The following is a 23927-nucleotide window of genomic DNA, read 5'->3' as shown; positions in this document are numbered from 1 at the left end:
TTAATATGGTGTATGGTCACCTCGGACATTCATACCTCACACCTTCATTTCATAGACTTTATCAAAATGTGTATCAAGTCTTGTAGAACTGCATGCCACTCTTCTAAACGTGCACTTTTCAACTTCTCGAGGGTCCGGGGAGGAATTTGGCGTGCTTAAATTAGGTAGTCTAATTACTGCTACACATGCTCAATCCGGTTCAAGACGGATGAGTAAGGTGGCCAATCCATTCAAGTAATACCTTCAGTTTGCAAGTATTCTAACACAACATATGCTCGAGGCCGAGGATTGTCGTCCATCAGCAAAACCTCTGAGCTAAAAGCACTCCCAAGCAGTCTAACCTGGAGTTCCAATACCTCGTCCATGTATCTCCTAGCGGTTACAGAACCCCCTTGAAAGATATGCTACTTTATACAAAATTTAATGGCTCTAGGTATCTTGTTTTTTTTTTTTTTTTTTAACTTCCTTGTACGAAGTAAGAAGGAAGTATTGTAATCGCGAAAAGTTTGAGGCATTATATTTCAACGCAAATATCCATTTTCACCGCTATCGAATGCAATTTAACGATGTTTTTGCGTGACATCTGTACGTAAGGACAGGATAAAGGACTCTTTTCCCCCCGAAAAAGTTGTAAAACTAATTTTAAATGAATTCTGAAGAGATTTTTTCATGGCCTCTGTGCGTACGTATGTATCCCGTATAACTCGAAAACGAGTAGCCTCAGAACGTTGAAATTTTGTACATAGGACTGCTGTAACATGTAGATGATGTTTGTGAATTGTGCATTTTTTGCTTTAAAAATTATTGAATTATGTTGTTCTTATCTTCCCGTTAAGGTTTTTATGCCTGTAGTAAATCTGTATGCAATATTTTTAGAATTATCAGGAATTTAAAAGTTGTTTAAGTGGTGGTAAGCCTAATAAGTTTTTCCATGGCGGCCATTGTTTGTTTACATTTGAAACAGCAGAATAGTAGATTTGTTTTTGTTTACATTTGAAACAGCAGAATAGTAGATTTGTTGCCAATCTAGAGAAAGTAAGTTTCACAATAACTTACTTTCTTTATTACTAGCATAACTGAATTAATTGAATGAGAAATACTGAATCGTCTGTGAAAAATTGTTTCTTGTTGTTGTTGTTGTTCTTTGCTTAATTTCTTTTATACACCGTTTTAGATTTATTATAGTATTTGAAAAGAACACGTGGAAATAATTAGATAATTCTTAAGATGATATAAATGTTGTGAATTCTGAGTTAAAAAATGAATGAAATGTAACGCTGTTAAGTGAACCTAGGGCCAGAGTGTCGCTATGGTAAACAAATATAGTGAATTTTAAAGGGTGCATTTATTCTATTGTGGTTTATGCGCTATCGAAGAAGTAGATTTAATTCAATCTAATAAGTTTAAATGAAATGCAAGAAAAAAATGGGTACAATTTAACATTCTGTACAAGGAAGTCATGTGGTACGCACATCAGATTTTTTTTTCACAATGCGAGAAACATGTGTACACTCATACAGATTCTTCATTATTTAATTTCTTTAAACATATACAAGTCGATAACATTTAGTGGCAACAATTAGAAAAGTGATAAGCCGTTTATAGTGATTCAACGCAAGATGCCATTTTGAGACTAATATTCCATTTGGGATTTTCGTCCATTTTGAGCTCAAAAAAATGGCTAGCAGGAATGAGAGCAACAATAGCGGACGGCTAGACTGCGCGCTCAGCGAGAGCGTAAAAACTTTTAACAAATCCTGTTAAGCAAAGGTTAAAATTTGAAACCTTGCAGTCTTTTTAAATTAATTCAACCAGGAGTGAGAGCAACAATGCCGAACGGCTAGATTGCGAGCTCAGCGAGAACAAAAAAAAACCTTAACAAACTCTATTAAGCTAACGTTAAAATCCGAAATCCTGTAGATTTTTAAAATTAATTCAACCAATGCCCCATGAATGATTAATTTATATAGTATATATGTGTGTAATAATATTGTAGATGACTTGAGAATTGGAAGACAGCGTAAATCCATAAGATAACATAATAATGGAGACGAAGAAACTTGCATATGTTGGCATAGGTAACAAGACACAATTTTATTTCTTGGTAACTAATTCTGAAGACACATATTCTTGACAACACATCAATATGGGTACGGCAAGCAACATCTCGAGGCAAAAGATGAAGCGGAGAGAAGAATGACACGTGCAAACATAGCGAAATAAGAGAGCGAAGTATGTGCGCATTTCAGCAAAGGGGTTTTTATAGAGTTGGTTACTTTGTTTAAATTTTGAACGGTGATTTGACAACAGCTTACCGCACTGCAGGAGTAATAACATGACATAATGCAGATTAGTTTTCCAGATGACGCACTTCAGAATCCAGATAGGGACCATAAATAAAAGGACTATCGGTAAATTAAAGTTAGTTTAGCGATAGTTACTTACCGATACTTTCATATTTTACCACACAGACGAAATGAATATAACTCCCATTAAAAGTTGGAAATTTAGCCAAAAATTGGAAATTTCAATGTGTAGTCAATACTTACTCCAAATCAACTATGCAATTTAAGTATGAATTCTCAAAAGGTTCATTTGCCATTTTTGATTACGTAATTATATATAATCAAAAGCACCAAGATTTAAATGTATGAGTATTTACAAAAATTACAAAGTATAAAATAATGCAATTAAAAAAAAATTACAGATGCGAAAACTCATAATAATCCACAAATAACCTTAAGCTTTTAATCCCAGTATCTTCTCTTCGAATACTGTCAACATGATTTGGCTACCTCACATTTCCTCACTAAGAGTTTCCAAAATAAAAAATGATTTTGAGTTTACTGAGATCTGCCAGATTAAAAATTTTTAGAGAAATTTTCTACTAAAATAAAAATTTTAACTGACAAAATCCAACCACGTAGGAATGTATTTAAAAGTCGTGTTCTGAAATTCGAAAACTGCAGACGACCCATTTCCAGACGATTCACCGATTAAATATCATTTTCCTCCACTATTTTAGTTAAGCCTGGTTTTGTCTGAACGAAGTTTGCTTGGTTGATTCGTTTGCTCGTTTTTACAGTTCCTGAAAATAAATATACCATCACGAATGACTAAATCATCATATTCAAACTTTCATAGCTTTTAATGGACAAAATAGTATACTGATGCGATGATTCCGCCGTGTAATTGCTAGTCAACGCAGTATAGAATTACCAATCTATATGAATCCATTATTCTCTAGTCATTAGCACTGTTTTAAAGAGCTAGATAATAGTGACAGAAATATATACTGATAATATATTATTAAGATTAAGAATAATTAATTGCTCCTTATTCACAATTATTGATTTAAATAAAAGCTTCTACTTCTTCAGCTATTAATTATTCTCTGCCACGATAGTTCTTTAATGATAAAATTTATCACTAAGCCTTGAATAATCTTTTCTCGGATTTTCTGATTAACTTCATTAAATAAATTACCCTTCTATCGATACAGAGACGCAGCCACACAGAAAGAAGTTGACGACATCTGCGGGACAGCCAGCCGGACAAAGTCTGAGTTATGATGTCAGAAGATGCGAGGTTTCGAATAGAGCCCATTTATCTCCGCCGACTGGGTAATGTCTCAACGATTTTCTTCTATCCTTTTAGTTGACTCTTCAGTGCCAGGAAAAAGGAAAACAGTAACGTCTGCTTATAGCATGTCGTCGATTAGGTACGAAGACATGGCTAAAGAGATTATCGTGTTATTAGCTTCCACCCATATAAATACTTCGTCGCATTTATACTTCGTTGTTGCTTTTAGCTCGATGGAAATATCACAGTTAATATCAGTTTACCCTGCGTATGTGAATATATTTTCTGCAAATCATATCTAATTTAAATTTTCTTCTCTATTGCTTGTGTGCTATGTTTTCACCCATTAAGCACAATATCTAAATTTAATATTTTAAACATTCCGAGCCATGGAAATACGACTTAATACCATGAAGGAAAAATGTTTAATTTCAGTGCGCCTTAAAGAGTGGTTAGCTTAGACAAATGGCTGTGGACTTAAGACAAATGTTTGACGTAGAAAGAGGCTGGCTTGCCAATTCAGTGATTAGCTTAGACATTATATCAAATTTAAACTTCATTAAATTTCTGGACAAAGTTGCACTAATTTCGTATTTGAATTAAATGAGATATTTAAATTATTTTTATATCGTCGTCAGCAATAAAGCAATTTTTAGAATGAAGTTTAATTTGTTTCACATTTAAGCAAACGTGTTGGTGTCTCATCTTTTTAAGATGTGGGGATTCATTTAATTTATCTAACATTTAATTATTATTTTAACGCAACTTTCCTTTGATTTCCGTTTTCAAACTTCTCGACAGAATGTTAATAATCTAGCGCGCATGCATTCAAATGAGGTACAAAGAAGTTGCATTTAAGGGAAAGTTTTGGAAGGTGATTTTAGAGCGTGTTGTGCCCGCTTGAAGGCCACGTTGCTATCTTGAATAATTAGCGATTCGATTTCTGCGGCGCTGAACGCTTCTAGCCATTAAGCTTGATTACGTCGACCTTCACGAGCCATCCTGCGTGTTAAATTACCCTGTGAGCCGTTAGGCAAAACTTACTACATTTAAGTAGATCGTTACTTTTTTCATTTAAACCAAAAGTGCTGGCTTTTGTAAGCACGAGGCGATGCCATCTGTGATCATACTGAAATAATAAGGATTTTTTACACTCCTCTCTGGACTTTGTCGTACTTAAGAGTTGAGATAATTCTTCACACGGTCTTCTAGTGTCTCGTTAGTTTATGCTGGCGAAAACACGAGGCCCTATAAAGTCCAAGCGACTGCGTGGTCAGAAATTATTGCTGCCTATGTCATAGGAATGTTAAAAGTGATTCAATTAATCAAAAAAAAAAAAAAAAAAATTGAAAATCTGTTTATGTCATTTTAAAATAACTATTAGTATTTTAATTATTCTTTCCTATGGATTCTTCCATTTTTTAAAATACATCGATTCGCTTCTGGAAAATATACATTAGCTTTAACTAAAACAAGAGGAATTATAACATTTGGTATTAATAAGATTTATGTGACACTGCTACCACATTCTTACCAGACAGTGAATTACCTAATTGTGGATTTCCTGTTATGGGTTATTCAACTGCATTTTACCTAACTTTGACTAACACACTACGAGGGAGACTAGTGTTCTTTCAACGCAAGAGTTATATAGCTAAAAATAATTACTAAGGCAGTAATGCAGTAAAGACCTCATTTTGTTCTAACCACTTATTTTTATTTTCAGAAATTTTCTTTTTTCTTCTAAATTCAATTTTCTGCCAGAATGCAAATTTAATGACGTATATGCAAATCTAAGTGAATTCGAAAATAGTATTTAAGTAGCAGATTTTAAGAATTCGAGGTGTAAGGAGAGTTAGTTCTGAATTTATGCTGCGTTTGTCTGAAAGAAGCTCTGTAATTGAATAGTTGGTGTCAGCATCTACTTTAGATTATACTGATATTCTAGGCTCGGCTTTGCTGTGTGCAGCCGATCAACCGATTTAAATTGAGTAGGAACCAGTCGTGTAGCTTAGACGTTAATTCAATGTAACAGTATACTGGAAAAAAAGGGGGGAGAAGTTCTATAACTCCCGTTCGACTGGGCCGATTGACAAAATTAAAACTGCGTTTTTCATGTCTCGAAAGGGCGACTTAGGATATATATTAGATTTATATATAGCACAGTTCTAACATAGATATTTTGACACAAAATCGGAATTTTTTCTGAAATAACAAACCGATTTTTTTCTATATTTCGATTCTACGACTCAAATTATGCCTAGATATTAAATTTTGTAATTTTTGATGAGAAATTTATGGAGAAATTAAAAAATTTATCTTGGCGCGTTTTTTCAGTTTGCGCTAAGAATAATCATTTGGCTAAATTCTGATTTATAGCAACCTACTTACTTACCGTTTTTTGAGCGGAAAGAAGGTCCATCGTTCATTTTTCAAATAATTTTAACTATGTACGTAAATCGCATTTTCGTTATTATCGCTTATAATAAATACGCCAATACATAAATTCATGTATATCTTAGGAAATTTTGAATAATTTTTTGCAGCTGTGCCAAGAAATACATCTGATGAGATGATGTTAAAAATTACTTTAAGATGATGTTAAAAATTTTACAAGTTATAATACAAAAAGTGTTTCGAAAAATTTCTTAAAAATATTTATACATACAACTTTTAAAAATAACTCATAAAAAAAGCTGCGAATTATATTTGGATTAAGCCTAATTTTTCGAAAAAGCCTAATTTTCTGGAAGAAGGAATCAAGTAAATTGAATAAAAAGAGATATTAATAAATACATATCAAACTTAATTAACATTGAGGAGCTAAAATTTTAGTGCTAATTTTTTAAACTGCTTGCGCGATTTTTACAAAACTTGGCAATTTTGCATAATTTTAGGCGTAGAATCGAAATATGGAAAAAAATTGCCATGTCATTACAAAAAAAGCTCGATTTTGTACCAAAACACTTAATTTATAGTAAGATAGTTATGTAAGATATTTATAATATAATATGCTTTCGAATTTACTTTTAATCACTTTTATTTTGAATTTATATTGAGACAATGCTATTTATAAATCTAATATATATCCTAAGTCGCGCTTTCGACACGTAAAAAACGCAAGTTGAATTTCATCAATCGGCCCAGTAGAACGAGAGATACAGAACTCCCCCACCGTTTTTTGCGCACAGTGTAAATACCATTCATTCTGTGTTAAGTCACTTAGCCACAAGTGGTAGTTAAATTGTGAGTACCGAGTGAGTGCATTTCCCCTTCCGTTTAGTTAAAATAAAAAGATTGTTATAAGCTTCTTCTGAAATCATCTCTCCTTCCAAGCCATAGCGAGAATTCGCTATTTCGCCTTTCAGTAGGGTGGTGGTGGTGTATTTAATTATGGCAAAGCACACTAGGGATATCTGCGTAAGGGGAGGGATGTCTTCGTGGAGGACTTTCTAAGGAAAATTGGCTCGTATACACGTTACACATGGGGAAAACCACGAAAACACCCATGCAGCCAGCCCGTTCGCGGGATTCGAACCTCGGACCGAACTACCAGTGTTCAGCGACTTTACCGCTCGGCCGCTGGTGGGCGCCCTTTCAGTATGGTCTACAGTTTATGTTCCCAGAACACACAAGAAGACTCTACAAAATGCAACAGTTCATATTGCTGAACTTATTGGAAAGTTCAAATTTTATTTGAGATCTGAAATTTCGTTGTAGTTAGAATATATTTCTTATTCTATTTTAATGAGAGCTAAGCAAGAATAAATTAAAATAAATTGATACAAAACTATTAAATGTGGTCAAAAACATTCAGCTATTTTAAATTTTCAAACGTAAATAATCCATTTACTTGAGATGAGATTAAAAATTCTCAAACTAATTACCTACATTGTTTAAATAACCTCCATATCAAGCTTGCCTCATCATGCAATGTCATAAGGAAAAAGGTCATACAAAGAAAAAAAAAAAAAAAAAAAAAAAAAACACTGAAATGTTTCAGATTTTAAATTACGTCCAAAGGGGCGTTTTTTTAACGTTTTGAGTGTTACCTTTATTTATTAAATATCATGTTCTTTGCACTTAAACCATAAAATTCAGTTCAAGAGCAATATCGCAAAATAATGTTAAATTAAGCATATCTTTAGAATTTCCGATATACACAGTCTCGCGAGCTGGAGATAAAAGTATATTTTTTATATATATATAACGTTGCCATTTCTCGCTTTTAAAGCATTGAGTTTGTAAATCAAAAATTCGTTAAAGTTTTACAAAATATAAAATCTATAATAAAACAAATTCCAAATTTGGGATTTCAGATGCCCATATTCGCAGTAGGATTTCGTTTCAAACAACACATGTTTTATTAATAAAAGTTTTCATCAAAAATAAATAATACGATTGTGATTACTTACAGAAAATATTTATTGCTGCTAATAATTAAATCTCGAATTCTATACATGAATAACGCAAAATAAGGCTCTATGTACCATTGTCGATGGCTCTATGTACCATTTCGATGGCTCTATGTACCATTGTTTTATCACAATGCGAGAAATAGACAATCATTTATGCAGATTTTTCATTATTTAATTTCTTCAAATATAATGCAGGACTCTTAACATTTTGTGGCAACAGTTTGAAAAGTGAACCGACGTTTATGACTCCGACGCAAAATCGCAGGGACAAAGCCCCTTTGGACTAAAAAAGAGCTTTTAAAAATATAAAAAGGAATTGAATGAATGATTGAATTTCACTAGGATATCCCTTTTGGACTGTTTACGTCGTTTATTTTTGCAGAGTTCCAATAAAAGTTTCAGGTTTCTAGTTAACTTATAATGACTTTGTTAAAAATTTAATAGACCAGAAACATGTTTAAATATTACATTTTATTTATTTATTTACTCTCAGTATTTCTTCATATTGCTCGCAGTTAGAAATACTTACAACACATGTTTTATTAATAAAAGTTTTCATCAAAAATAAATAATACGATTGTGATTACTTACAGAAAATATTTATTGCTGCTAATAATTAAATCTCGAATTCTATACATGAATAACGCAAAATAAGGCAAGCCAGTTTTCAATAGCATAAATTCTATCGATATTTCAAAATGCAATTAAAGTGCAAAAATAAACGAATCTTTTCACAACCAATTTTGTTGTATTTCTAAGATGCAATTAATTCTCGACAAATTTATTTTAGAACAATTACAACCCATAAACGCAGCAGAGGAAGAATATTACTGATGTAAATAAAGATTTAATATTGAAGAAAAGTAATAAATTGTTAATAAATACGTTTAGAAGACTGCCATGCATTAAATACATTCATATGTAAGCAAATACACGTAGGAAAAAATATACCATTTCCAAACTTGCGAATATTTAGAAACGATTTTTTTTTCCAAAACGATGAACAAAATTTAAATATTTATCAATAGAAAATAACAATAATAATAATGCAAAATGCATTGAAATATCTGAACAAGAATTTAAAATAAAAATCAAAAGAATCGGGAAAAATACACTTCGAAAAATAAATTATAGAAATGTATTCCAATTATTTTTTCTTGGATTGATTTTCGTTAAGTATCTTTGCAGAGATATATTTTCCAAATAATTAATAATCAAAATAAAATACAGAATAACTTAATGAACTCTTGATCTATAATAATAATAATAACAATAATAATTAAAGAAGATTTTTTAGCATTTCACTTACAGCTCGGAGTATTTCAACAAGACGAATGACAAGCGACTAGGCCGACGTCTGGTTGGTTAGGGTTTAAAAAGTTGCCTACTTCACTTTCCCCTACCGCAATGTACCTTACGTGTCTTCAAACACGTGGGCAAAACCACAACATACAGGCTGAAACAGATCGTCTTGACCTCAGAAGACCCTTTTATTGCACAAGAACGGTCACTAACCCTTAAAATTTATGATGACTCTGATGGCAATCTGCAGCTCTTTTCTCCAATCGAGGCGCAGCACCTAACATGAAGGCTACGTTTTGGGGGAAAACACTGACGCTGCTTCTTGACCTTGGATCCGCCCTCTCCAAGTCGAGAGGTATGATGTAGTTTATCGGTCGCCCGGTGTGGCAATGACAACAATTCGCCTACGCGCGCTGAGCTTTTTAAGACAGTCATCGTAATAGTGCTGTCTCTATTCTGTGGTATTAGGACGCTCACGTGCATCCACCCAAGCTGATTTACCTGATGATGATTCTAATACTCATGAATATCCTGTTCCTGCAAGACGTAAGGATCTCGTGTGAAGAGCTCTAGCAATCATATAAGAACATGATTGTGAAGTAATCCGTTCAACAAATTAAATAGCTTAACAAAACCGTTTTATCAGCCTTTTTTTTTTTTTTTTAAGAAATAAGGCTGAAATTAGCCCAATCATTGCATTCTGTAAAATAAACAGCTCAATCACGCTATTCTAAGAGGAAATATTGCGTCGATGATTGAAAACTAGAATTTGGAAAATTTTTAGTAATCTGAAGTTACCGAAACGTTGCACAACTATCTGAGGATAACCTACTCTTTTTCCCAAACAAAACAACAGCCACACACACACGAAAAAAAAAAAAAAAAAAAAAAAAAAAAAAAAATAAATAAAATAAACTACTATAGCCACTAGCTATTCTCTTAAATATCATTTTATAAGCAATTTCTTCAACATGACACGAAAACAACTGGATTGTAGTTCCTTTCGATGAAGAATTCTTCGAGGAAGCTATATTAATTTTGGAACTTTCGTTGTTTACCTTTAGCCAGTGAAATTTTCTAAATGATTACATTATCTTAAATGCTTCCCTGTGTATAATTCACGATTTACTACAGTTCAGTACATCTTTACACCGCTGACAGGGCTTCCGACCTAAGGTGATACCTAACGGAATAAGCCCCACCCAGTGGAAATTGTTTAATGAGAAAATCCTTTTTACAATAAATATTTTTACATAACAGTGAAAGTTATTAACAGTCTCCTTTGTATTTACATGCTACGTTGAACTAAATTTTGATGTACATTTAAATTTGATTTTAATAGAGTTCAGTATATGATAAATTATGCTATTAAGATATATGGCTTAAAATGAAGGAATGTTTCATTCAGGTAGTGTACAAATTATCCCAGCAGAAGCCGGTGCGGGTTTATCGGCGGGAAGTATTTGGTTGCAAAATTTAGGAGCCCCGAAGATTGTTGACGGCAGGTGACAGGTGACGGAAGACGGGGACGCCTGGTGTTTAACAGTGGTAAACAGGCATATGTCCCACGCCTTTCCCTGTGTAGAAGTAGCAACTTTATTTAAATTAATAAAAGTATTTACAGTGCAACAAGAGCAGATGAGTGATTGTGTTACATTGCAGTTCAGGATACATTAGCATGTCATAAATAGTCAAGTGCAAGACATAAAGAGAAAGGGTCTTAAATTAAAAAAAAAAAAAAAAAAAAAAAAAAACGAAAACAACACATTAATTACATAAACATAAGGCGTAATTAGATACCAATACTCTTCACTCAATACATAAACTTAAGCATATTGCCAATGCATGATAGTGTTGTATATTGGGAATACTGAGGTATTTAGAGATTCTATACTTACTACAGGGTGTACAGACAGAGAACAAAAGCTTAGTAAAAGCATGATACTTAATAAAATACAGGACAAAATACATGCAATGCATTGATACAATACATGAGACACGGAATACATTGATAAAATACAAGAGACATGAAATACATTGATAAAATACATGAAACATGATGCAACTTTAGAAATAGTACACAACACTAAAAATGTGATATACAGAGCGGAATACGTATACAAAGGTATTAACAGAATACATAATGCGCAGATGCTATTGCAAAGATAATTTGAGTATTATAGAATTTGCGCAGTTCGTATAAATTACAGGAACAAATGTTATAATGAATACAGATACATGTGCAAGTGCTAATACTTGAAGGAAGAATGCGCTGAGACACTGATGGACGCTGATAGAACTGAGACACTGAGGGATTGGTGCACTACTGGGTACTGATGGTAAAATACATTTATTGGTGTATTAATGACGAACTGAGAGGCGATTGGCGGATTCAGTAAGGAGAGCAGATGTCCTGACCCATCTCCCTAGTGATGCTGACAATTTGACAAATTTTGGATATTGCAGGCTTATGTGTAATAATAAATCTATTAAAAGCTTCTCTATTGGAGGTTTGGTTGGGGAGATGATGAGCAGTTGTCAATTCACATTCATAGAGGTAGTGATCCGGGGTGCCGTGACCTCCGCAGACGCATTGGTCAGTTAGAGATATGTTGCGTTGAAAGAAGTAGCTGGGAAATGGGCCATGACCTGTTATGAATTGTGTAAGGGGTGCAATGGCGAAGTGCCTTTCTGTGCTGACTTTGGGTATAAAGTCAAAGGTGCGTCTTCCTGTGGGGCTGAGGTTCCACTCTCTCTGCCATAGCTGAAGACACTGTTTTCTTAGAATACTTTTCAGATGTGAGGGTGGTGCTGGAAGGCTGTTGAATTGGGCGTCTGAGTCTGTGACCGCTTGCTTGGCTAAGCGATCCGCAGCCTCATTGCCCTCGTTGTCCGCGTGGGCCTTTATCCATTTCAGTAGCAAGTTAATGTGTGCATGCCGTTGTAGAAGATGCTGTAATGAGATAATTAGAGGTGAAGTGTGCTGATGGTTTAGTAGTGCCTGCAGTGTTAAGAAGCTGTTCGTGTGGAGGGTTGCATGCGTGATGTCTTGATGGATGATGTGTTGAGTTGCTGCCTTGATAGCAAGAACCTCAGCCTGGAAAACGCTGTTCTGTAGTTGTAGGCGACCCTTCCATTCTTGTCGACGTTGTCCGTCCTGGTAGTAGACATATAGGCACAACCTACGTCGTGCTCCTGCTTGGACCCATCCGAGTAGAAGTGGGAACCTTGCGTGGGAACTTGGGTTTCATTGGCATTCGAATGACGTGAAAGGTCTATCTTGACACCTTTACCTTTGACAGCCGGATGAGTGTGTAGGGGATGGCTAAGAGTTTCATACTGTATGGGGCAATATGTTGTGTTGGAAAGTGAGGCGTCCTTTCGCAAGTGTATTACTTTTGTGTAGACTGCCTCCATTTCCACTATCATGTGTAGTGGAATTAGTCCTGCAAGTACAGTCGCTGAGCTGGTGGCGGTGGTCCGATAGGCACGGGTGAGATTGAGGGCAAATGGTCTTTGTAGGCTTGTTAGCAGCTTGATTTTCCGGACGCTCATTGGCTGGGCATATGTGGCAGCAGCATAAGTAGCTATTTTTTCAGCTACAGTATGATAGAGTAGCTTTTGAATATGGTGACTTTGCCCCCAATTCTTCCCCTGGAATGTGCGTGCTTTTCTTGCAATAATTGAGGTTTTATTCCTCAATTATTGCATGTGGGAGCCAGGTGAGGCCAGAGTCCCAGGTGAGGCCCAGATACTTCAATGTCTTGACAAATTTAATGCTTTTCCCCTGTAGTTGGATGCAGGGGCGTCTCGATGGATTGGTGCCTGCTTTTGGAATAAAGAGGGCTGTGGTTTTTTCTGTAGAGATTTTGAGCTTTAAGGCAGAGCATGCATTGTCAAAGATAGAACATGTAGTAGTGCTGTTACTATCCAGCTCCTTCCGCGTACGGCCTTTGACCAGCAGAGCAGCGTCATCGGCGTATGCCACAACGGAGGTGTGTTGTGGCCAGTCCGACTCCAGAACAGCATTGAATGTTAAGTTCCAGAGAACCGGTCCGGCACATGAGCCCTGAGGGCATACTCTTTCCTGGCGTTTGATGGTAGTGCCGTTGTCATTGACTATCAGGAAGCTCCGGTTCTCTAGATAGCTGCAGAAGATGTTGAAGAGATTTGCCGGGCAGAGTGCTTTCCGAAGTGCTTGTTTTATGGCGGCCCACCAGAGTGTATCGAACGCACTCTGCAGGTCAATGGAAATAAATGCAGTATGGTAACCTGCTGTGCGGTTAGCTTGTATTATGTCTTTGATGGTGCAGAGGGCATGTGTTGTGGAGAGTCTGGGACGGAATCCGAACTGCTTTGGACTGAGGAAGTATGAGAGCCTTTGGACAAGTAGTTTCTTATAGATTTTCCCCATCGTAGATAATAAGCAGATAGGGCGATAGGAGCGCGGGTCTTGTGAGCTCTTATTTTTCTTCAAGAAGAGAACCACTTGTCCTTGCTTGAATGCCTGAGGGAAGATCTGAAGGTATAGAAGTCTGTTGAAAAAGAGGCGGAAGAAGGGAGATCTTGCTTTATGGGCTATTTTGATGATTGCGTAGTCCAAGCCGTCCGGACCAGGTGCTTTTTTATTGGGTAAGATTCTGAAGATGTGTCGAATTTCTTTGTCCTAGAATGGTACATCATATGGCGTATTAGGGGTGCTGATGTTGTCTCTGATCCGACGCTGAGCAGGCGTATCTCCTTCAATGTTGTCATCTGGGAAGATGGCGTCCAGGATGTAGATAGCTGTGTGCTCGGCTATGGTGATGTCAGCGCTGGAGGTGGTGTCTGTATGTGTATCTGAGCCGGGCGGAAGACTTTGCCTGTAGTGGATTGTTGACGGCGATAAGCGATAAGCAACGGAGGACGTGGGCACTGTCCCTTTACCAAAAGGTTAATCGGTATAGCACCACGTCCACCTATATCTAGAGCTAAAGAGGAATCACAAGACGCCACGCGCCGGGCGCCCAAACCCAGAGCCAAATTCAACCCGGGGGCAGTCCAACAGACCAAATGCCCACGAAAGACAGTCCCAACAACCGCCCAGGCCCCACATTTATTAAATAAAATAACAAAAGCATGCAGGGCCAAAAAGGGCGAGTTTGGACAATAAGCAAAAATTTTACATAGGTATAATAGACACAAATATAGAATATACATAAGCTAAAGTACAGTCTGATGTTGGGCAGCCCAATAATATACAATGAATAAAATATAGACAGTAGAATTAGACTTAATGACAACATAACATAAAAATAGAGAACATAGTGAAATAATGAATGTAAATGATTACAGCAATACACAGAGGATATACCAAAAGAAATAAAAATAAAAGAATACAATGTAACAGAATGCAATAGCGGTACAATACACTTGATCACGTGGTATTGTGGGAAAAACATGCAATAAGGCTAACTATACGATTATGAGGAATAAAAATAACATATTTAACCTGCATAAAAATTAACGAATATAAGATACTATACAATACTATACAATATTACAATACAATACAATACAAAAAAAAATTTACATATTTAACCTGTACTAAAAGCCAACTGATATAAGATACTATACAATACTATACAATACCACAATACAATACGATACAGTAGATACAATACCACAATATAATACGATACAGTAGATGCTATACAATACTATACAATGAAAATACAAAATACATTCAGTGTTGGTGACACAAAAATACATTTAAAATTGTCATGACACTAGTGATGAAAATACAAAATACATTCAGTGTTGGTGACACAAAAATACATTTAAAATTGTCATGATACCAGTGATCCTAATGCAGCAAATAAATTGATGCAGTTACCTGCATAAAAGATAACTTATATAAGATGCCATACAATACTATACAATACTACAATACAATACAATACAAAAGCTAATTAAACGATTATAATGAATAAAAATTAACATATTTAACCTGTATAAAGCCAACTGATATAAGATGCTATACAATACTAAACAATACCATAATACGATACGATACAGTAGATACTATACAATACTATACAATAGAAATATAAAATACATTCAGTGTTGGTAACACAAATATACATTTAAAATTATCATGACACTTGTGATCCTTATGCAGCAAATAAATTGATGCAGACAGTTAAATGTGTTACTATACATTTGCAAAGAATGAAATACAGTCAAAAGTCGTTAATCCGGACTCGTCGGGACTTCGGAGATTCCGGATTATCGATTTTTCCGGATTATAGATCATCAGTTTAAATCTCGTAAGATGGCATGCAGAAATTCTAAAATTAAAAATGTGAAACCGTGATTTATGAAATAAAGAACAATTATGATCTAAAGGGTATCAAAATTTGCAAAAAGAAAAAGCTTAATATTTATTTGTTTACTTTATTATACATTTCTTTCAATGTAAGTTGTTTAAGTTTTGCTTCGTTTCATGTGATAATACTTTCTATTTAATTCTATTAAACAGACATAATTTCTTGTTCAGTTACAAAGTTCCGCCGTTCAAGTCCTATAATTGCTGTGTCAAGAACACCGACTAATTTGTCAATCGAAATTTTTTTGTTTTCAATAACCTCTGTCACTTTTCTTCGCTATCGGAAGCGAATTATAATGACGAGGAACTTGTTTTAAATCATATCAAAGACGGAGCATATTGAGATGAAATACTACGTTTGGTAAGGAATTATAAGCCAAATAAAATAAAAACATCTGCGCTGAAGATAAGGATAGTGCTGACAAATCAAATTCCAATTCATTAGGCGCCCGCCGCCGAGCAACGTGAAATTGATAAACAGATTTCGGATTTCAAAACATACTTTCGCTTTAGATCCTTTACATACTAACAAATATATATCGGAAATTCTATTTGATATAATCGAAAGTTTAAGCTTACTTTTATAAAATTGCTCTTACAGTCTGCAAAAAATAATAAGCCGGATGCATTTCGAAAATTAAGGAACAACGCAATCATCAACATTAACGGAAATAGATAATTAGATAATTTTAGCTTATACGTCTATTATACATAAAATGCGCACGCGAAAACGTATTCTACACTTGCGCACACTCATATGCGCAGTCGTAAAAGGTCTTACGCGCACGCGTGAACGCCTCTGCGCATGTGTCAACGTGGCGCATGCGCAGAAAGTTTTTAGTTTTGATGTCCGGATTATAGATCATTCCGAATTATGGGTGTCCGAATTAACGACTTTTGACTGTATAGACTTAAGTATGCCACAAATTATGAACATATATTATACCGTGAAAAACACAAAATACATTCAATGTTGGTATAAATACAATGGATATATTTAAAACAATGGATAATGGTTGGATATATTATACAATGAAAATCTCTAGCGACCACAATACATTCAGTGTTATTATTACACAGAGAATTAAATGTATGATATTACATGGGCAATTGATGAAAAGAAGACAGTAACAGTATAATGTATAGCCAAATATGCAAGTATATGGTATACTGATGTTTAACAGCAACTGGCAAACAATGTACCATTAATACGCCCAACTAGATATGCCAAGATATTATATACTATTATACAGTGAGAAACGCAAAATACGTTCAATGTAGATATTATCATAGTGCATTATGAGGGAATACAGACAGTTATATGTTTGATAATACATGGGCAAAAGATAAAAATAAAGACAATAACATTATTATTCATAGGTAAATATGCAGATTTAATATATTCAGATATTTAACAGCACCTGGTAAAAAATGTACCATAAGTACATTGATAGCTGCTATGGACAACAAAGAGACTATTAGGACAATACATATGCAACAGATAAATATGCAAATTCAATATATACAGATATTTAACAGCACTTGATAATAAATGTGCATATGCAAAAGATAACATTATTATTCATCGGTAAATAGGCAAATGGCAGTAAAACGTCTAGCTTCGGCCCTGACAGTATAACATATTACTGATGCAAATGTGATGTACATATTTTATCAGCAAAATGCCTCGGCGAGACACAAATAAAAGCAGAGCATCCAGATGAGGAAATTCCAGAAAGTAATTCAGCGCCGTCTAGTAGGAAGAATGGGGGAAAGATATTCACAATGCTATACTGAAGGAAAAGGAGGTTGGTTATTTGAATATAGCAAAGCACTGGAGGGATATCTGCCTATGGGCAGGGATGCCTTTGGGAAGCACTTTTTGGAAACTGGATTGTTTGGCGTTACACATCGGGAATTCCAAGAAAACTAACTATGTAGCCAGCCCGTTCTTGTAGTCTCGAACCCAGCTCATATTACCAAAATTCAGCGATCTTAAACACTCGACCTATAGTGGAACTTAACGAGAAAAAAGTATCTATACCTACGCATTCAGAGAAAAATGAACGGAGAAAAAAGACTATGAAGAATAAGATATTTAAGGTTTGTAAAATGGTAAGGAATGTGATTAAATCTCATAGTAAAACTCAATGATTTCTTCTGACAATGAAAAGCTTCAAAAAACTACACTTCATCAAACAGAGAAATTGTTTCATAATTTTATCAGAAGAAAATTTAAATCTGCAGCCAAAAATTCCACACGAAGTAAAAAAAATAACTCTTAGTTCCCCAAAATCCCACGCAAATGCTTTGAATTTCTCCCTTAGTTTCATGTTTTTAATGCAAATTTTGAAACATTGCTTGTTTGATAGAGGAGCAAATGAACACTGGTTCGTCGAGCTGGGTTAAAATCCAGACTAACCGGGCGTTTTTGCGTTTTTCTCCATGTGTGATATTATATCAGTTAAGAAAGTTTTCCACGAAAGCATCTCTACCTTTAAGCATGCAGCCGTTTTATGCTTTTCAAAATGCAGTAAATCTAATTTTAATTTGATTCAGATATATGTCTGCCTCGTAGTCGACAAATATGTGTAACTGTAAATATTTTATGCTAATTGTCTCATTAACTTTTGCTTTGTAGTTGCTTCACATATTTCACGATTCCTGGTGATGTGAGAAATGCGATGTGCACATTAGTATTTCATCTTTCTAATATGTTAAAAATTTGTTCGTGTTTTATAACATTTTGAAAATAAATAAAAACAATTAAATTTAAAACAAAACTTTTTTAGCTCTTTTCTTATTTAAGATTTAAAAGATTTTTAACACGCATTTGTTAGTGCAAAATATAGATACTGCAAATACAGTCGACTGACTTCATAAGAAACTCAGAATAAACAATTTTTCCGTTGTAGGAAAGAAAAGAAAATTTTGTTTTGAAAATTGTTAAAATATAAACTGATTTTTCGTTTACAACAAAGTAATAAAAATCATCTTTCGAATACAAGAGAGGCAAAATTTGCCTACCGAAACCAGTTTATAAGTATTTTCTTCCTCTACCTCCTAATAAATTTTAAGATGTATTTTAAAATGAAATTCGTCTCAACTTCTATTCCTCGCGACTGATTTAACGAACAGTACGGCTTTTCGGAGATTTTCCTAATTTATTAAATTAATTTGAGATACTTTCTCTCGAAACATCCTGCATACAAACAAACTTTCTAGGCAGATATCCGTTGACTGCTTTGTTATAATGATAAATTATCCAAGTCAACGTTTCTGAGAGGTATGTAAATCATATAAACCCCGTTTCAACAGAACGAATTTTACTTTAAATTTATCGTATAAAAATTAATGCTTTAAAGGGAAATATTCTAGTTACTTTATTTAAGGTATAAAAAGAAAAAAATAATAAAATGAAACTTATGTTACGCTTTTACGTGAGACATTCATATTTTGAATTTACACAAATAATACTCAAAAGTTATTTTTTAGCGATCTGAATACATATCTTTTAGTCCATTTTGTAAATTAAGAGTAAATGACGTTCTGGATTAAAATGACGTCATTGCGTACATTCGTAATTTAAGATTCGTTTAATGAATTTGGAATTTTTTCAGTTCCTGTTACTGATCTCTTTTGTTAGGAAATGACAAAGGATTTAACAAAAAGCAGGCATTTAAATCAAAATATCTATTTCTATAAATAACGCGTGGGTTATTTATAGAAACTTTCTCTCGAACAGACAATGTAGTAGATAGAAAAGCCTACTGCGATGCCGAAGGCCCCGAGTTCGTATCCCGGAGAAGGCAATTATCAGTCACTTTATAGGAGGTGATCCACCTATCAGGTTGTTTCCACAAAAAAGTGGCCACCACTTCCGGCCTTAATAGTGGGCTAGCCTAAGTCGACTAAGTGCCCGCCAATTTAAAAAATAAAATAAATAAATAAAGATTTCAGATTTTATGTTAAAAAAAGTCCCAAAGGGTGGTTTTTTTTTTAACGTCTTGTGTGTTACCTTTATTTATTAATTATCATGCTCTTCGCCCTTAAAACATAACTTTTAATTCAACAGCAATATCACAAAATAATTTACAAAGAGCATATCTTTAGAATTTCCGATACACAGTCTCGCACGCTAGAGGTAAAAATATTTTCTTTCTTACAGTGTTGCCATTTCTCGCTTTGAAATCATTGAGTTTATTAATAAAAAATTCGTTAAATTTTTACAAAATATGAAATAGATAATAAAACAAATTCGGAAGTTGGGCTTCCAGATGCCCATATTCGAATGGAGGACTATGTTGTTCAAAATTTGATGTCTCTAGATACCATTGTTTTTCCAAAGCGCGAGAAATACACATACATTCATGAAGATTCTTCATTATTTAATTTCTTTAAATATAATTCAGGGCTTTAATATTTGGTGGCAACAATTTGAAAGTGATTCAGATTTTAATAGTGAACCAACGCAAAATGCCAAACCGATATTAATATCCCTTTTGGGCTAATAACTTGTGTTATTGTTGATTTAAATATTAGAAAAGAAAGCGAAACACCATTACGACAGAGCTGATACTCATGAATCATATCTACTCCTTCAGATCTGAGCAGCTTTCTAATTGGTATAAATGCACAGAGCTCCATATTAATAAAACCAAAAATATATACACCTCTTAATAGAAATATCTTCTTTGAACATGTGGATTATTATCTTGTTGATATTTGTATGTTAATACTTAATAATAACAATATATTCACTAGATTTGCTTATGTTTTTATTCTATATTTCTGCAATTTGTTACAGTGATTACTTTGGCCTGTAGTGTTTGGACTGATAAAGACGGAGATTAATTTGAATGTTTTACTTTGTTTGTTTTCTAAAATTATTTTAAGTTTTAAAGTTTAATTCGTGTCTATATGGGTTCTGAAACAGGCCATTTCAAGAATGTGTCGACTTACTGTATCATTTGATACCGGAGTTTATTACCCACTTTTTCGTTGAATGATGTTAAAACGATATCTTTACCTGTTGGTAATAAATATAATTTTTTCTTCGTTCGTGTAAGCCTGCCCAGTCTTGTCAATTCTTAGGCTTACTAGGTAACTAGCTTCCAAAGCTTTTCCACTTGAAGTAACAGAACCTTTCATTATTTGTTTACTATTTTTGAACTCCGATCATTTCCTCTTAAAATATTCTTCAGATTTATTCTTTAAATTGGTATGCTTAAATTCAAGATGTCTTTCAAGAAACGATGGTTTCATACTTTCATTGGATAATAGTTCGCCGCAAACAACACATTGAAGTTGAATGTCCATTTCACATGCATACCAAGTAAACCTGAACGATAAATAACTCATTATATTTTCTACAAACAATTTTTCTTTTCTTTTCAGATTTCTTAGTAAGTAGATTGCCCTCCATTTATCACTTATGAATTATCATATCTTCTCTTAGTCAATACCAGCCAATTTTCCATTTTGAAAAATCTAGGTTTGTTTTATTATTTTTTCACAACTATTTAAATACACAATATATTGCAAGTTCTTCAAAAACAAACGACGATATTTTCAAATCGCGTAGTAAAGTAAGGAATGCAAAGCGACAAGAAGATAAAATACCTGGTGTTAGAGATAGCAAATCGGCGTAAAATATAATTCTAATTGAAAATAGAGCAACATGAGCACGGAAATGGTGGCGACATAAAGTGTAGGCATGCTAATAAATCGATCAACTCTAAAAGAATTAAAGATATACTTGTATCTTTTTATACGAGCTTATTTTTAATTTTCTATTAAATACAACATCCATTTCTATTACTCCTTTAAAAACATCATATTTGACACATTTTGTGATATCTATGACTAAAAGAACATCTGTGAAAATAAAAATGGATTATTTTGCTGAAGTTTATGAGCGTCTATTGAGCTTGGCTTGAACAAAGCTCAGATCGCATACATTTACGAGTGTTAGAGGAAAAACTTGAAAAGGATGTTTAAGTATTTAATTTTTGAATTTAATAGTTAAAAAAAATTTTGTTTCTTTGCGTACCACCTATTTTTCTCTTGCGTACCACCGGTTGAGAATGTCTGCCGAATGCCATAATCAATTAAGCCAAAAGTATTAATGTGAGCAAATTAATTTCATGCGTTTGGAATGACTCGGTTACATATTCTGTAGTATGGCAAACCAAACTTCTGCTTCCGAATTAAGACGTTTTTGGGGAAAGTCAAACTGGTCATATGGTGTAACCAAATGCATCTGAAATATGTATATCTCACATATGTAATCGTAATAGAAATAATTAATCATTTGTGATTGCTAAATTAACTTTGGTATTTATTTTGCAAGCGGAAAATGAAAAATGCTGTAATGAGTTGGCTAAGGAAGTTATGGTTTATTTTAAATTTTTAAATAATTTATAAACGTGACAGATGCGAAAATACCTACTTAATATATGTTGATTTCGAAAATTATGTTTTACTTCATGAAAACTGTAATGAATTTATGCAGAAAGGTTAGGTAATTGTATGATTAATTTATCTTTCAAATAAAAACAAAGTTTATAAGATTCTAGGCAATCAGTTTGTTAACTTGACAACAAAGGTAATTTGCGTTTCAATGGCATTTAAAGTTTTCAATAAATGAATCATTTAGAAATTAAGAATTAATTATTTGTTCCATAAAAGAAAAGTCTTTAATGCAGAGGTGGAAGCAAGAGACAAGAAATTTATAAAAATTTCTTTCTTAACACAGATAAAAAAATTAATCCCTTAATATACCTTAGCGTTTAAATTTTACTGATCCCCCAGAATTTAAATTAGTTATCATAAATTTTGAGAAAAGCAAAAAACTGTTCGATTTTATTCTCCATATGCCTTAATTTAGTTTTGAGAACCAGTGGAATGGAAAAATCTGACTTTGGAATAATACGACGGAACAAATAAAGTTCATTAATAAGTCTTAATCATTCATCATTTCCTGACCTTAGGCAGATGGGTAAGTGAACTGGATGCGTGCCAGCTAATTGGAATGCTCTCATCTGCTGGTAAGGTTTTAAAAGAGCATTTTTTTTTCCAAAACGTTAGCTAAGATGTCTTTTAGATCACGTCGAGTACTTGTTTCAGATGTCGCATGCGATCTTAATTATCTGTCTGTACATTTACTGGAATGCCATTAGCGATTCGGAGCCTCTTGCACGATCTTTAGAATGGGTAAGTTACGGAAAGAATTCATGTTGATCTAATGAAGTTCGTATAACAAGCCATCAGAAATTTTCTGATGACACGAATTCGGGACGTGGGTGACATAATTTGTAAATGAGATAAGTAACTTAATTTCTGGGTATTAATGAGTATATTAAAAATGTTATAACAAATAAAACTAAGAAGAGAATTAAACTAAAACAGAGCTGAGAGGACTGACTGCTGTTTGAAAGCTAACACTTTGTCTCAGGCAGAGGCGTCTTCTCAGGGTATGCGATGCATGTGGTCCAAGCCTATAAATTTGATATTTTGTAAAGAAAATTATTAGCACAAAAGGCCAATTTGCCTAGAAGAGCTTTTAATTTCGTTTTGGCATTTTGCGTCGTCCACCATAAAACGGCGTTTCACTTTTCAAATTGTTACCACCAATTATTATCGTCCTGCATTATATTTAAAGAAATTAAAATAATGAAGAATTCGCATGAATGTATGTCTGTTTCTCGCTATTGAAAAAAAACAACAGTACCTAGAGACATCAAATTTTGAATAACTTAGTCCTCCATTCGAATATGGGTATCTGAAAGCCCAAAATTTTGAATTTGTTTTATTATCTATCTCATATATTGTAAAACTTTAGCGAATTTTTGATTAAAAAACTCAACGACTTCAAAGCGAGCAATGGCAACACTGTACGAAAAAAAAATTACCTCCAGCGCGCGAGACTGTGTGTTGAAAATTCTAAAAGTATGCTCTTTTTAAATTATTTTGTGATATTGCTGTTTAATTAAGTGCGAAGTGAAAGTGCATTTAAGTGAAAGCAAAACGACTACATCTTTTTGCTTTCGTAAGTATGATTCTTTTTTTCAACCTGGCTTGAGTTTTTCGTTTCAACAATTCGTTTTCTTGCAGAAGCCAAACAGTTTTTGGACAGATCTCAAATAAGTATCAGTGCAGTACAATATTTTGTTTTCAAAGTGATCTAATATCCATCAGGGAAAAGTGATCTAAAAAACATCAATGTAATACTACTAATATGATATTAAATAAATAAA

At 33.8% G+C, this 23927-nt stretch overlaps 1 protein-coding gene across 3 annotated transcripts in view; it reads right to left on the bottom strand.

Annotated features, from left to right (window-relative positions):
* LOC118189424 (astakine-like) overlaps positions 1-23927 on the bottom strand; it is a 207112-nt gene that overhangs the window by 31555 nt on the left and 151630 nt on the right. Inside the window, exon 1 of one of the 3 annotated variants that reach the window (XM_085813811.1) lies at positions 9310-9540. The exons of the other annotated variants lie outside the window; for them this stretch is intronic. The gene's annotated coding sequence lies outside the window, so the exon portion shown is untranslated. Of the gene's footprint in view, positions 1-9309; positions 9541-23927 lie in introns of those variants that run through there. 3 annotated transcript variants of the gene reach the window in all.

Source organism: Stegodyphus dumicola, chromosome 3 (assembly GCF_044657685.1).
Source record: "Stegodyphus dumicola isolate Sdum_Otavi_A_Nest chromosome 3, ASM4465768v1".
NCBI lineage: Eukaryota > Metazoa > Arthropoda > Arachnida > Araneae > Eresidae > Stegodyphus > Stegodyphus dumicola.
The sequence above is the reverse complement of the archived record's forward strand: the minus strand, read 5'-3'. Positions and strand labels throughout refer to the sequence as shown.